This window comes from Callithrix jacchus, chromosome 8 (assembly GCF_049354715.1).
Source record: "Callithrix jacchus isolate 240 chromosome 8, calJac240_pri, whole genome shotgun sequence".
NCBI lineage: Eukaryota > Metazoa > Chordata > Mammalia > Primates > Cebidae > Callithrix > Callithrix jacchus.
Window position 1 is genome coordinate 52,089,550 of NC_133509.1, and position 13,379 is coordinate 52,102,928.

Consider the following 13,379-nt stretch of genomic DNA (forward strand, 5'->3'; position numbering starts at 1 on the left):
TATCCAACCTGTTTTGAATTATTCTTTCATTTCTTTGGGATTTGGTAGTTTTACTACTTCACTTTTCCTTATGTTAGTTGTTAGATACACATTATTTTGCTAAGCTTTTGATATTATCTTAGATAACACAATTTGTATTCTTGCTTTATTATAGTCTAATATCAGTTGGTCCTTTTACTACTTCCTAGAGAATGCTGGCACCTTGAGCTCCTCTTATCACTGTGCCTGACTTTTGTGCCAGAAGATTTTACTATGTTGCCCTTGGCTTTCATCTTGTTGAGAAGCCATTCTCATTGTTATTACGGCTTATTTGTTAAAAATATATCTCTTTCTTTAGCTGCTTACAAGATTTTCTTTTTTTCTCTCCTTTTCAGCACCTTTATATAAGGTGCTGAAAGTTTAAGGTTTGTAGAATTTTGGACTTGTGAATTGATGTCTGTCTTCACTTTAGTAGAATCCTTTTTCTTTTGTTTTTTTTTTCTCTCTCTCTCTCTTTCTTTTTTTGAGATGGAGTCTTACTGTGTTGCCCAGGCTGGAGTGCAATGGCATGATCTCAGCTCACTGCAACCTCTACCTCCCAGGTTCAAGTGATTCTCTTGCCTCGGCCTACCAGGTAGCTAGGACTACAGGTGCATGCCACCACACCTGGCTAATTTTTGCATTTTTAGTAGAGACGAGATTTTATTATGTTGGCCAGGCTGGTCTCAAACTCCTGACCTCCAGTGATCCACCTGTCTTGGCTTCCCAAAGTGCTGGGATTACAGGAATGAGCCACCACACCCAGCCACTGTAGTAGAATTCTTGACCATTATCTATTCAAATATTGCTTTTGCCATATTCTCATCCCCCTTTCCTTTTTGAGCTCCAAATGCATGTGTGCTAACCTTTTCACAGTATTCATTTGCGTTTTAGCTCTTTACTGTGTTTCTTTCTTTTGCTTTCTATGCTTTAGTCTGGCTATAGTCTAGTACCTTAAAGCTCACTAATCCTCTTTTCAACTGTGTTAATATGCTTTTAAATTCACTTGCTGTTATTAATTTGCATAATATGTTTAGTTCTAGAATTTCATGTGAGTCTCCTTAACGGATCCTAATTCTTTGATGAAATTATCTATTTGCCATTTATTATCTTGAACATAGTAATCATTTTTTAAAAAGCTATAACTTGCGTATCTGGATCTCCTGCTTGTCTCTTTCCATTGTCTGTTTCTTTTCTTGTGATTTTTCAATGATTTGATCTGGCCAAGTACTTTTTTTTTGTTTCTTGCCAGATACTATGTATGGAAAACTATAGCAATGATTTGAGGCTCTGTACAATGTTATCGTCCTCCAGAGGATGTTTACTTTTGATTTTGACAGACAGTACGGCCAATCACTTTCAAGTAGCCTGGGATTGAGCTGACTCACTCTGTTTGCTGTCAGTCTGTCTTTACTCCTAAGATGTAACCCTTTGTGAATCACAGCTGAGGGCCTGGCCTTTTACCAGGGACACTCTTCCTCGGTAGGCCCTATACTCAAATTCTTTCTCTCCCCACCCCAGCCCCATGAGACTGCTTACATTGCTGCTCAGTTCCTGAGTTTTGGCTGCCACTTTTTGCTCTGCTTCTGCTCTAGCTGGGGGTCTCGGTCTCTCTCTCTCTCTCTCTCTCCTACAAATTGGCAAATGTCTCAAGGGAAAAAGCAGCAACAAATATTGATCAACTCTTTGCTTCCCCTCTGTCTGCCATGTTAGCCCCTAAAGTTGTCACTGCTTTGATAATGTGTCTATGTTTTCAAGTAACTTATTTAAAAAGATTTTATCCAACTTTTCCAGTTGTGCTGGGTGGGAACATGCCAGGCCATCATAGCCAGAGTGGAAACTTTCATTCACATTTAGGTGCTCATTGACAACATTGAACCAGAGGAATTTCTCAAACAGGAATGGTTTCCTGTAAAATTTCAGTGTCCTATCTTTCTGTTGAGTCTGAGAATAAATAAATAAATATATATATAATTGACTTTACTGTGTCAGTAAATTTTACATTAAAAGAATCTTAATTACTCAGCTGTTTAAATTGAGGAAGTATAACAGGAAGGTCAGAGATACAGCTATAATTTAATTTTTTTCCCTAAAATGAAATGATTTGCTTTTTTATTTGTCAAGTTGGATTCTTGAACCACCACATATAATAGTGATTTTGATTTTAAGCCAGATTATTATTTTATTTTCCTACTTATGAAAGCTTGAAGGGTAGGTTTTATTTTCTCAAAGTATAGACAATTCCACTTGAACTACTCAAAATAGTGTATTCTAAATTCATAAAAAATAACATTGAGAACAACACTAGATCAGTCTGAGAAATAGAAAAAGAATGATTACTAAATATGTTTAATTTATAGGCATGTGACTCAGACTACAGCTGGGAAGCCAGCTCTCCTTGGGAGCTTATTTAAAATGTCAGATTCTGTAGCCCTACCCCCAAGAGATTGTGGTTCCAAAGATTTGAGGTAGGGAGGTTCCAAATGATCTCTTTGCAGGTAATCTCAAGACACAAGATGCGCTCGGAGAAACACTATTTTAGAGAACTGAGGTTAGATTTAATTATAGCAATTCCCAATATCTACTGTGTTCTATTTATGTTTCATAAAAACAAGAAACTGAAGTTTTATGAATTTTATTACATTTAATTCATAATATAATCACTATCCAAAGCAGCTCATATTTGCTGCACTAGAATAGTATAATAGTAATGTAGATGAGCTTTGGATTCAGGTTGCCTCGGTTCAGATACTAAGCCCATCCTAACTGCCTGTGTGACCTGGGCAAGTAACTTAACCCAACTTCCCAGCTTCCTCATCTATGAAACAGGAGAAATAATACTTTCCAGGGTTAGTTGGGGATTAAATCGTTATAATGTGTGTAGTGTGTTTATCAGTGATAAAAGCACTTTTAAAATACTAAGTATTTGCTGGGCATGGTGGCTCACGCCTGTAATCCCAGCACTTTGGGAGGCTGAGGTGGGTGGATCACTTGAAGCCAGGAGTTTGAGACAGCCTGGCCAATGTGGTGAAACCCCGTCTCTACTAAACGTATAAAAATTAGGCCGGCATGATGGTGCACGCCTGTAATTCCAGCTACTCAGGAATCTGAGGCACGAGAATCACTTGAACCCAGGAGGTGGAGGTTGCAGTGAGCAGAGATGGCATCACTGCACTCCAGCCTCAAAAAAAAAAAATGCAACCACCTAGTGAGTAGCTGCCATAATTTTCTTGTTTTACTCCTGGGGAAATTAGGTCTAGAAAGTTTGAGTAAATTATTCAAGTTCATGTAGCTGGAATGCAGCAGAGCAGCATGAGGCTCAGGCTAATGAGTTTATGTGTTGGGTTCTACTCTGCACTGTTCCCATGATCCAGATGTCCCCAGCAGCCACCCCACATGGTGGATGCAGATGTCACTTCAATAAATACTTATCCTAGGTCAGTACCATTCAGAATGTGTTCCACAGACCTTTAGCATCAGCATCATCTGGGAGCATCACAGAAATACGGATTCTCATGTCTCACTCCAGACCTACAGAATCAGAAACTCTAGGGATGGACTCAGCAATTTACTGCTTACCAAGCCCTCCTCGTGACTCTAATGTAAGGTTAAGTTGGAGATCTTAAGCTTAGATCAAAGGACTGAACATTAGAATTTCCTGGGAAACTAAAAACGTCCCCAAAGTACTCAGATGCACCCAGACCAATTAAATCAGAAGTGATAGAGGATCCAGGAGTCAGTTCCAGGAATCAGTCCCCAAGTGATTCCAATGTGTGCAAGATTCAGAAGAACTGCCCTGTAGATTTTTTTGCCTGACAACCCCTTTACGTGAGAGCCTGAGTGGCATTGGTCCCTTCCCCATCTCTCACATACTCCCACCTTGTTCCATAGCTCTAGGAGTCCCAAGGGGCATCTCTCAGATGCTCAGGGTAAAGTGTGGACTACTACTCCATGTTCCACTGCCATGCCATCTTCACTCTGGCCATCACTGGCACAGCCTTTGCACTTGTTCCTGGCTGCCAACATCCAGGCCCACAGATGCCTTCTCCTGGTTGCTGAATCATTCCCTGCTCAGCTGCAGATCTGAACCAGGGCAGGAAGCTTAACTCCCTATCCTATAAGTCCTGCTTTCTCTGAATGCTCCCAGAAGAGGCCCCAGGCCAGGAGAGTTTTTAGTGGGACAGCTCTGTCTGTTTACAAGATAGGCCTTTGTTTCAAGATGTTCACAAACACTCTTGGAGTAGCTCATTTGGGATGTTTTAGATGCTATTAATTAGCAGTGTGTCACTCTCTTCCAGTCTTCAGGTCCTGTGGCCAGTCTGTTCATTGTGCCAGATTCCACTTGAAGTAGGTGTAAATTCTCCTTCGGGGGCTCTTGCATTATGCCACAGTTTTCCGATTGTCATCAGCCCCTTATTCATCTAACATGTATGTGTACACTGGAACCTCCTCAGCCTCAATGGCACCTGATACCACATGCCAGACGTATTACTGGACCAGCCAATGTGCTTTCTCTAAATATAGAGAATAGGATACATTTAGCACTACTATTTAAATTTCATAAACTCTGATCAGCTAAGTTCATTCAGAATAGACTTGATTGAAAAACTGAAATTACTAGATTTTTTACACACTTTATATTTAATTTTCAAAACTTGTATATGTTGAGATCATTGTAGATTCACATGCAGTTATAATAAGACAATCCAGAGAGCCCATATATCCTTCATCTTGTTTTCTCCAGTGGTAACATCTGGTCTAACTTGAGTACCATATTACAACTAGGAAATTGACATTGATACAATGCATCAAGTATATTCAGACAGCACCAGTTTTACATGCACTCATTTGTGTGTCTGGGTTTGTGTGACTGTTTAGTAACAAGCAATTTCTTCACGTGCATAGATGCATATGGTCACTACAATTCAGTATGGTTTTAACACAAGGGTCCCTTGCGCCACACATTTACAGCCACAAGTACTTCCCTTCTTTCCATTTCCTGAAGCCCCGGCTACCATTAATCTGTAATTTTGTCATCTTGAGCATATGATACAAATGTATATTGCTTTGTACAGTTTTCTTAGTGTTTGTTCCAGGTATTATAATATACAAAGTTATTATTCCAGTCTACAGGTAAGAACATTTTCCCACATCTAGTAGAGAAAAGAAACAGTCTTCCATTTACATCTCTTTACCTTCCCAATTTCTTAAAGACCATTGTAAGTATTGACTCTACCAAGATTAGGACCACGTCAGATGCATGTTATAATTTTTGCCTCAACCATCAAATGCAATTTAAGAAACTCATGAGAAAGACAGTTTATTTATTTTTTTTTTTTTGCCAATTCCAATATTCTTTCCTTTTTGAAGTTCCAAGCCTGCTATTTTCTTTAGCCATTTTTTCTAAATAATAGCTTTGCTAGCAACAAGTTTTCTTAGCTTTTGTTCATCTAAGAATATCTTTATTTTCCCCTTCATTCCTGACAGACATTTTTGGCAGAAACAGAATTGGAGGTTTACAGTTCTCTTCTTTCAGTGCTTGAAAAATGTGCTAGTTTATTCTGGCTTCCATGGTTAGAGATGAGAAATCTGTTCTCATTTGCATTGGTGTTCTCCTATAAGTAATGTGTCATTTCTCTCTGGCTGCTTTCAAGATTTTTCTTTGCCTTTCGTTTTCAGACTTTTAGTCATAATAAAAGTCTTAATGTAGATTTCTTTGGAATTATTCTATTTGAAATTCTTTAAGCTTCTTAAGTCTCTATATTTCTGTCCTTCACCAAATGCAGAAATTTTTCAGCCATTATTTTTTTTCCCTTTTCTTTTTCCCAGAAAAGGATATTTTTTATTCAAGTAACTGCAAATAGGAAACCAGAAGGGGAGTCCCAGGCTGGGACAAATCATGGCTACCCCTCCCCGACAGAACAGGGGGAGGAGGTGGCCCCTACACCCTTTGTGGTCGATTCGGGCCCCCTTGCTCACCCTGCTGCAGCATCCAAGGGGCAGGGCCCCACCTTCCCTGGGACTGGGGTAGTTGGTCACCCAGCCTGCCATGCCCCAGCCCCTCTTCCCTGTGAAGAGTATCTTGGGGTAGGGTATCGTGGGCAGAACAGGAGGCATTGAGGATGAACGTTTGGCGCTGATAGCAGCAGCAATGATGGATGTCAGAGAATGGAACATTGAACAAAAAACCGCACAACTGTCCAGATGTAGTTTGTGAACAGAGGAAAAATGGAACCAGAACCTTGGGGGACAGGGAGGAGCAGGAGGGTTGGGAGTGGGCAGGTTGAGCTCCTTGTTATTGGTGCCCTATCTGAGGAGGGGGAAATGGCCGAGTGGCAGAAGCAAAGTAGGGTAGGGGGAGCAGCTCCAGCCCATCTCTGGTGGTAGCCACAGGGCTCACGGGCCTCACCTGGACAATAAATGACTTCATCTCCATCACCACAATATATACTCAGATCCTAGGTGGAGGGCCAGGGGGCTGGGACCACAGTGAAAAGGGTGTGGGGGACTCATACCCCTCCTGCCTTCCTGTAGCCAAAGGGGGCTGTCCAACATAGTGGAGAACTAGGGAAGGTGGGGAAGGATGAAAGGTGTGAGCCCTATGTGGTGACAAAGACAGTTTGGCTGGGGGAATTTTGGGGGCCAGCACCCCCCTCCATTGGCCACACCTGCTGCTGCCAGGGCAGTGGAGTAGGGTGTGCCAGGATGAGATGGGGCTTGGCCCCTTTTAAGGCCAGGGGAACCCTCCCAGGCTCCACTATGGGAAGCCAGAGGGAACAGTAGAGGAGCAGAGAGGGCGCCCCCAAACCAAATGCCCAGAGAGCAATGCCCCCATCACCAAGGGAGTTGGGATGCAGCAGGTGCAGGGTGCGGCTAAGTGGGATGTTAGTCTTGTGCAGGAGGGCATGTGTGTATGCATGGGTGGGTGGGGGAGCTGGGAACTGAGGCCAGGGGAAAACTCCCCACTCAGCCCGTGGGGGCCCTGCAGCGACTGGTGTGCTGTGTAGTGTGGTGGTGAGGGCACAGGTGGAAGATGGGGGTGGCAGCTGGAGGTAGTGGTGATGGTGGGCCTGGGGAAGGGGCAGGGGGGTGGGTGGGAGCGGAGCAAAGCTGTCCGGTCCCAGAAGGAAGCTGCTCTTCCAGTGAGGAGCAGGCGGCACGCACGGTCACTGCCCCTCCTCCGAGGACTCCTGCGAGATGCCCTCCTCTTCCTCCTTCTCCAGTTTTTTGGGTCTGCCCCTTGGTTTCCTTCCTGGAGTTGTGGTGGTTTTCCGGGTCTTGGCAGCGCCCTTGTTTTTGCTTCTCTTTGGTCGGCCCGAGGTCTCTTAGGTGTTGGTACTTCGCTGGGCTCCTTCGGAGGCTGCTTGCGTGGCCTGCCCCGGTCCCGCTTCTCAGTGCCGCCCTTTTCCTGCTTGGAGGCCAAGGGCTGGCTGGACTTTGAGCTCGATTCGCTCATCTTCCCTTCTCTAAGGAGCATGTGGAAGAGTGACGTCTGGGATGCGCGAGCTCGGCCGCCGCGGCCGGCGCTGGTAGCAAATGCGGATGCCTCTTGGAGCCGTGCCAGCGTCAGAAATAGCCCCAGCTCGGAGTCCCAATTAGAGGAGCCCCATTATTTCTTTAAATACTTTTTCAGTCTCACTTTCACTCTCCTGAGAATCCAATGGTACAAATGTTAGCTCTTTTGTTATTGTCTCACAGGTCCCTGAGACTGTTTATGGTTTTTGTTTATTTTTGTTTTCTGAGGCAGGGTCTTGGTCCGTCACCCAGGCTGTAGTGCAGTGGTATGATCTTGGCTTACTGCAACCTCTGTCTCCCAGGCTCAAGCAATCTTCCCAGCCTCAGTCTCCCAAGTAGCTGAAACTACAGGCATGTATGGCCATGCCTGACTAATTTATTGTATTTATTGTATTTATTGTAGAGATGGGGTTTCCACATGTTTTCCAGGCTAGTCTTGAACTCCTGAGCTCATGCAATCCATCCACCTCTACCTCCCAAAGTGCTGGAACTGCAGGCGTGAGTCGCCACACCTGGCCTCTAAGACCGTTTTTATTTTCTTCCGTCTACACTTTTCTCTGTTCAGCTTGAGTAAAATCTGTTCATCTGTCCTCAAGTTCACTGAGTCTGTCTTCTGTCCTCCCCATTCTACCACTGAGACCATCCATTAAGATTTTATTTAGCTTATTGTATTTTTTATTTCTATAATTTCCATTTGGTTCTTTTTTATAACTTCTATTTCTTTGCTGAGATTTTCTCAGTATTTTTTGCATTTGTTTCCAGAGAATTTGTGATTCCTTGTTGAAGTAGTTTTATGATGGCTGCTTTAAAATTCTTGTCAGATAATTCCAGCATCTGATTCATCTTGATGTTGGTATCTGTCAGTTGTCTTTTCTGATTCATGTTGTGATTTTCAACTTTATTCTGACAGTTTTTATGTTATATTATGACACTCTGGATCATATTTAATCTTCTATTAGCAGACAGACCCCTGTTGAGATAATGAAGACTAGGTTGGTGTGTATGTTTAGCTTCCTGACACCATCCTGGCAAACACACATCCTGGAGTGCTGGCTCACACTGCCTCACTGCAGTGGGGTGAGTGGGAGGAAGCTCAGCTCCCGTTTGGCCTCACTGACAGCTTCTCAATGAAAGTGAGGCACTGACTCCTACCATCTCCTGGCCTCCAAATGGGAATTAAAATGCTTTCTGCTGGGCTCCATTGTTTTTAGAGAGTGAGGAAGGAGGGGACTAACACACACAGCTTTGTGGCTTCAGGGTAGGCACAGAAGGTCAGCTTCTCACCAGTGCTGCTGAAACCAGCAGAGGGCATGGAGGGAAGCAGTTGGGCAATGAGAATCCGCATCCCACCCCCTCATTGTGCCTGGCTGATTCTGGGTGAGGGCAGAAGCAGGGACCAGAGTGCCTGTGAGCTCTATTTTGCACGTCATTGTTTAGTTTCATTGCTGCTGGGTGGGGGTTGGAGGTTCAATTTGCTGGTGCACCTTGCTGACTCTACCCTGATGGAAGGATAGGACTGATCAGGGAGCTAGTGTTCCATTTCCTGCCTGCTTCTGCCTGCAGGAAATGGAAGACTAGATCCCTGATCAGTCCTACCAATACCACGGGGCAAAGGAGTCAGAGCACCACCATCTGATGCCACTGAGACAGGGGATGGGGAGGAAGATCAGCTCTTCACTCTGTCCCACTGAAACTGTGGAGAAGGGAATATAATATTCCTATTAGTATTTGGCAAGAGTAGGGCAGATATTACCAAAAAGGCTTCCCATTCCAAGGGCACTGGTTTCTTGGTCATTTGATTAGGAGGAACAGACTTTTTTAGAGCTTATTTGTCTGTGCCTGTTGGCAGCTCTAGGTTGGAAGCGTCTGCAACACCCTGTCTGGGATATATGAGAAGCAATGATGAAACTTACAGAACTCCCAAGCAGGTTGTTTCTTAAGTCCCCAATCCCTAGGTAGTCAACCTTCTTTCTTTTGAGTTTCTCTATGTCTGTTCGTTGTGTTATGGCCACAGTTGTATAAGGGAGCATCTGCGAGAAATGGAGTGTTCCATCTTCATTGGAACCAGAAGTATGATCTATACTTGATTTTTAAGAGAAATAGATACAAGTATGTCAATACTAACAATGAAATCATTTAAGCAGCTTTCCAGGATATTGTAATTTTGTCTGGCCTAATAGTCTACATCTGTCACATATGCTATAGTATGTGACAAAAATTAGTTTTCCAAAGGAGAATATTCTGGAAATAACTTCACAGTCGCAAAGAAAATTAAATGATCTTCTCTGTAGTTTTGTGTGGGCATATCAAGATGAACTTAATTCTCTGAACAATGGTAGTTTTCAACTTAACTAGAAACACAATTCCTAACCACTTTGGCTAAAAGAAATTTTATTGCATCTAAAAAAAAATTTGGAACAGAGTTAGATTATAGACCAAATATGAAGACAGTATTAAAAATAGCAGTGCTGGTGGAAAAAAAAGCCTAAACACTCAGAGATGCAATGTCTTTCCTAAAGGATGTGGATGTTATTATGTAGACATCTCCCCTGGGCAAATGAGACAAAAATATGCTTGGCTTTCAGCAAGGGGATGTTACATTAGATTATCTCCTTTCTTTCTTTAATATATGCTTCTGGAAAAATGTTCAAATAATACCTAAGTAAAAAATGGAAATTGTGATGATTCCTTCTTCCTGTAATCTTAGTACTCTTCCTCAGTACTCTTCCCACTGTTAACAGTTTTGTCTTGTTTGGTTAGATTTTTAGAAATACCTTCAGTAGTCAAAGACTTACATAAACAGATGAACTTGAAATCATTCACTCCCTAAAAACTTTCAAAACCAATCATGACAAATGACTTAGGGAAAGGAGGGAAGAGCTTTTTCTTGGGTCTTTTCCAGCTTTCAGTTCATGAAGAATAAGATGAAGTTACCCTTTAAAATATACACACAAACACACATATTTCACATACTTTTCATCTGAAAGGACCAGTTGAGTCCACCTTCAGCAGTGTGCTTATTTCTGACTTTGCTTGGAACCTGGAAGTTGTCTTCTTGGAAGTACAGCATGTGGTACACAGTGGGCATTCAGTGAGTATCTGTTGAACAAACTGTAATTATTTTAAGAGGGAACAACGTATTTGTTTTTGTCTTCCTTATAAGAAAACATAATTCAGGTAGAAAATAATGCTAAGGCTTCCTAATAGAATCTATTAATCAACTAGTTCTCATAGACTCAGCTCAAAATCCACAAACTATGATGTCTTACCCAAGGACTCTCATGAGAAGGGCTTACTCTTTCTTTCCAGCCCCTCAGGCTTTGTTTAATACCCTTTCGTGCTGCTTAGCACAGATCTTTGTGGTGGATCGTTGAGTTTGTGTACTATCTAATAGAGTGAAAACATTCTCTGTGTGTATACACCATCTCATGCACTCTAGTATTTCCCACTGTTCCTGGCACAATGGCTTGCAAAGAGAAAGCATTCAATAAATATTGATTGAATGAAGAAATTGAATAAACCACATCTTGACTTCAAGGAAACACTAATTTAGCCACAACATTGGCTTTTTCCTTTTGTTGATATCTACATTTGTATGATAAGCATCACTATTTTGATTATATTTAGTTAGAAAGTATGATTTTTCAAATCAAAGGGTTTATTCATCTGTAATATTTTTCTAAGTTGTTTGAAAAATGAGAGCCTTGGGACACATTTGAGTTTCTGCATAGGTGAAAGCAAGCCTTGTATCTCCCATAGAAATTATCTGAAGCCCTTTGTTCAAAATCAGTCGCTGAGATCTTGGTTAATGCTGAGAATTTGCATAATGTTCAGGGAGGCCAGGAGGGTGAAAGAAACTTCATTGGAAATGACACATGCTCTAAGAATAAAGCATTATATTCTCCTATCTTGCCACATTTCTTTGTAAAGGTATATTTATTTCACACTTTCAGTGTGGTGATTATGAAATGTTATCTGAACCTTCTACATTCACAAGTATCTGAGAAAACAAAGAACATCTGTTCATTGTTAGCTGCTGTCTAATACCAGCCTCAAGGTTTTTAAATCCTGTTTGTTATTGTGACTGAATCAGATGCTTTGGAAAGATGTACTCAATCTATCCTTGTGACATCGCAATGAAATAAACATAGGAAACAGAAACAATAAATCTTTCAATTGTGACTGATTGTGTCTGATTCTCTCAGAATCACACATATTCCAGGTGAGAAAGTAGGCAAATGTAACATTTAACCTTTCACATTTAGTCAAAATAAGAGTGAGTTTCCAGATAGATCAAGGAAAGATCTGACTACCTAAAGATGTAAATTATGGAATAGTATTTTAAGGTTTAATAATTAGGACTGAGATGTGCACCCTTCTAGAAGAACCCAGAACACTGGAGCTGTTCTAATACATATGACTTTCTGCCTCATGGGATCACTTTTGCCTCTTCCTTTATCATTTTTGGGACCTGTAACCCTGAGTTGGACAAAGTAAATTCAGTGTCATGTTTTGCCCTGCCAGACAGGAAAGCAAAGCCTTGAGCCTCTTGGACTCTCATTTGTCTGTGCTTCTGATTTAGCATTTTCAGTTTTCTATTCAGACAGAAATGAGAGGGAAGAGAGGTTGTAGGTCACTCCCCCATCACCCCCTCTCTACCCTCATCCCCCTCTCCTCCGCCCCACCCACTACCTTGAGTCAGCAGCTTAGTGATGTGATCCTTGGGTGGACACCAGAAATGGCTAATTATGCCAATCTAAGAGATCAGCTTAATTTAAAGCTTCAGGGTTTTCCCTCTGAAACTTCAAGAGGGGGCTCTGGACTCTATCATCATTGAACAGGGAGCACAGAAAGAAGCTGACTACATACATTGGCGAAGGAATGAGCCCACTATGAATCTTTTGTGAAAACTATAGTGTGCTATAATGTTAAATTCACTAGAATCTCTCACTGGAGAATTACATGTTTAAAGAGAGTATGCAAAAGCATTAAATGAATAGAGAGTACTCTGCTCGTTCATCCTTGAAGAATGTTCTCACTTTAGGGTTACCCAACCATTGCAGGTATTTCTTTGATGATGTGGTATTTTACTCTGTTCTGTCCTTCGGGTCATGATCAAGGTTGTTCTGATCATTTTTCAAGGCCTACATCATAGTTTAATGGCTGATTATTTTCTCAGTCCTCAAAGGCTGGCTCTTCGCTCTGGAACATCATAAGTCATAGGCCTGCTTATGTGGGTAAGTGCCTGCAATCACACACAAGTGATGGCTTAAGAAGGCTTTTCAGTTGTTTTTATTTTGTAGGTACAAGCTCCGTAGGTACACAGTGCTAGCTTTAGATAAAGCCTTTGTTATTTTAAAAATTTATGAAATTAAATTAGAGGTGGTTAAGATGAATTGGTTATTTGCAGCCTTAATTAAGAAGAGTTTTGATCATAAAATAGCTGTAAAGATGTTTTCCTAAAATAAGTGCTTTCAGACTCTCCACATTTGATGGCAAAGCCTCCAGAAATATATTCATATGGTTTAGTTTTATGTTTGTAATAGACTAGTTTTTAAATTACAAGTTTGAAACAGTTCAACAGCTGACTTGGAAACCAGAACCCACCCTCTGAAATATATAAATGGGATATATACAGATGGTATAAGCCCAAGGGCAGAGCCTGCTCTTGAGTTTGACATTCCTTAGTTCCAGCTGTTGACTAGAAATAATTTACATTATAATAGTAGGACGAATAAATGCTTTTAATGTAAATTCCTTGCATTGCCTGTCTCTTTTTGAAGAACAAGTGGACATTCTTACACACTACCAGAATAGGAGGCTGTTTGTCTTTTCTCAGCCCGGCA

The 13,379-nt window shown here is 41.6% G+C and overlaps 1 pseudogene; it reads right to left on the reverse strand.

The window, feature by feature from the left end:
- Positions 1-7,120: 7,120 nt before the first annotated feature.
- LOC118145109 (high mobility group protein HMG-I/HMG-Y-like) lies at positions 7,121-8,477 on the reverse strand (annotated as a pseudogene).
- Between the last annotated feature and the right edge of the window lie 4,902 nt (positions 8,478-13,379).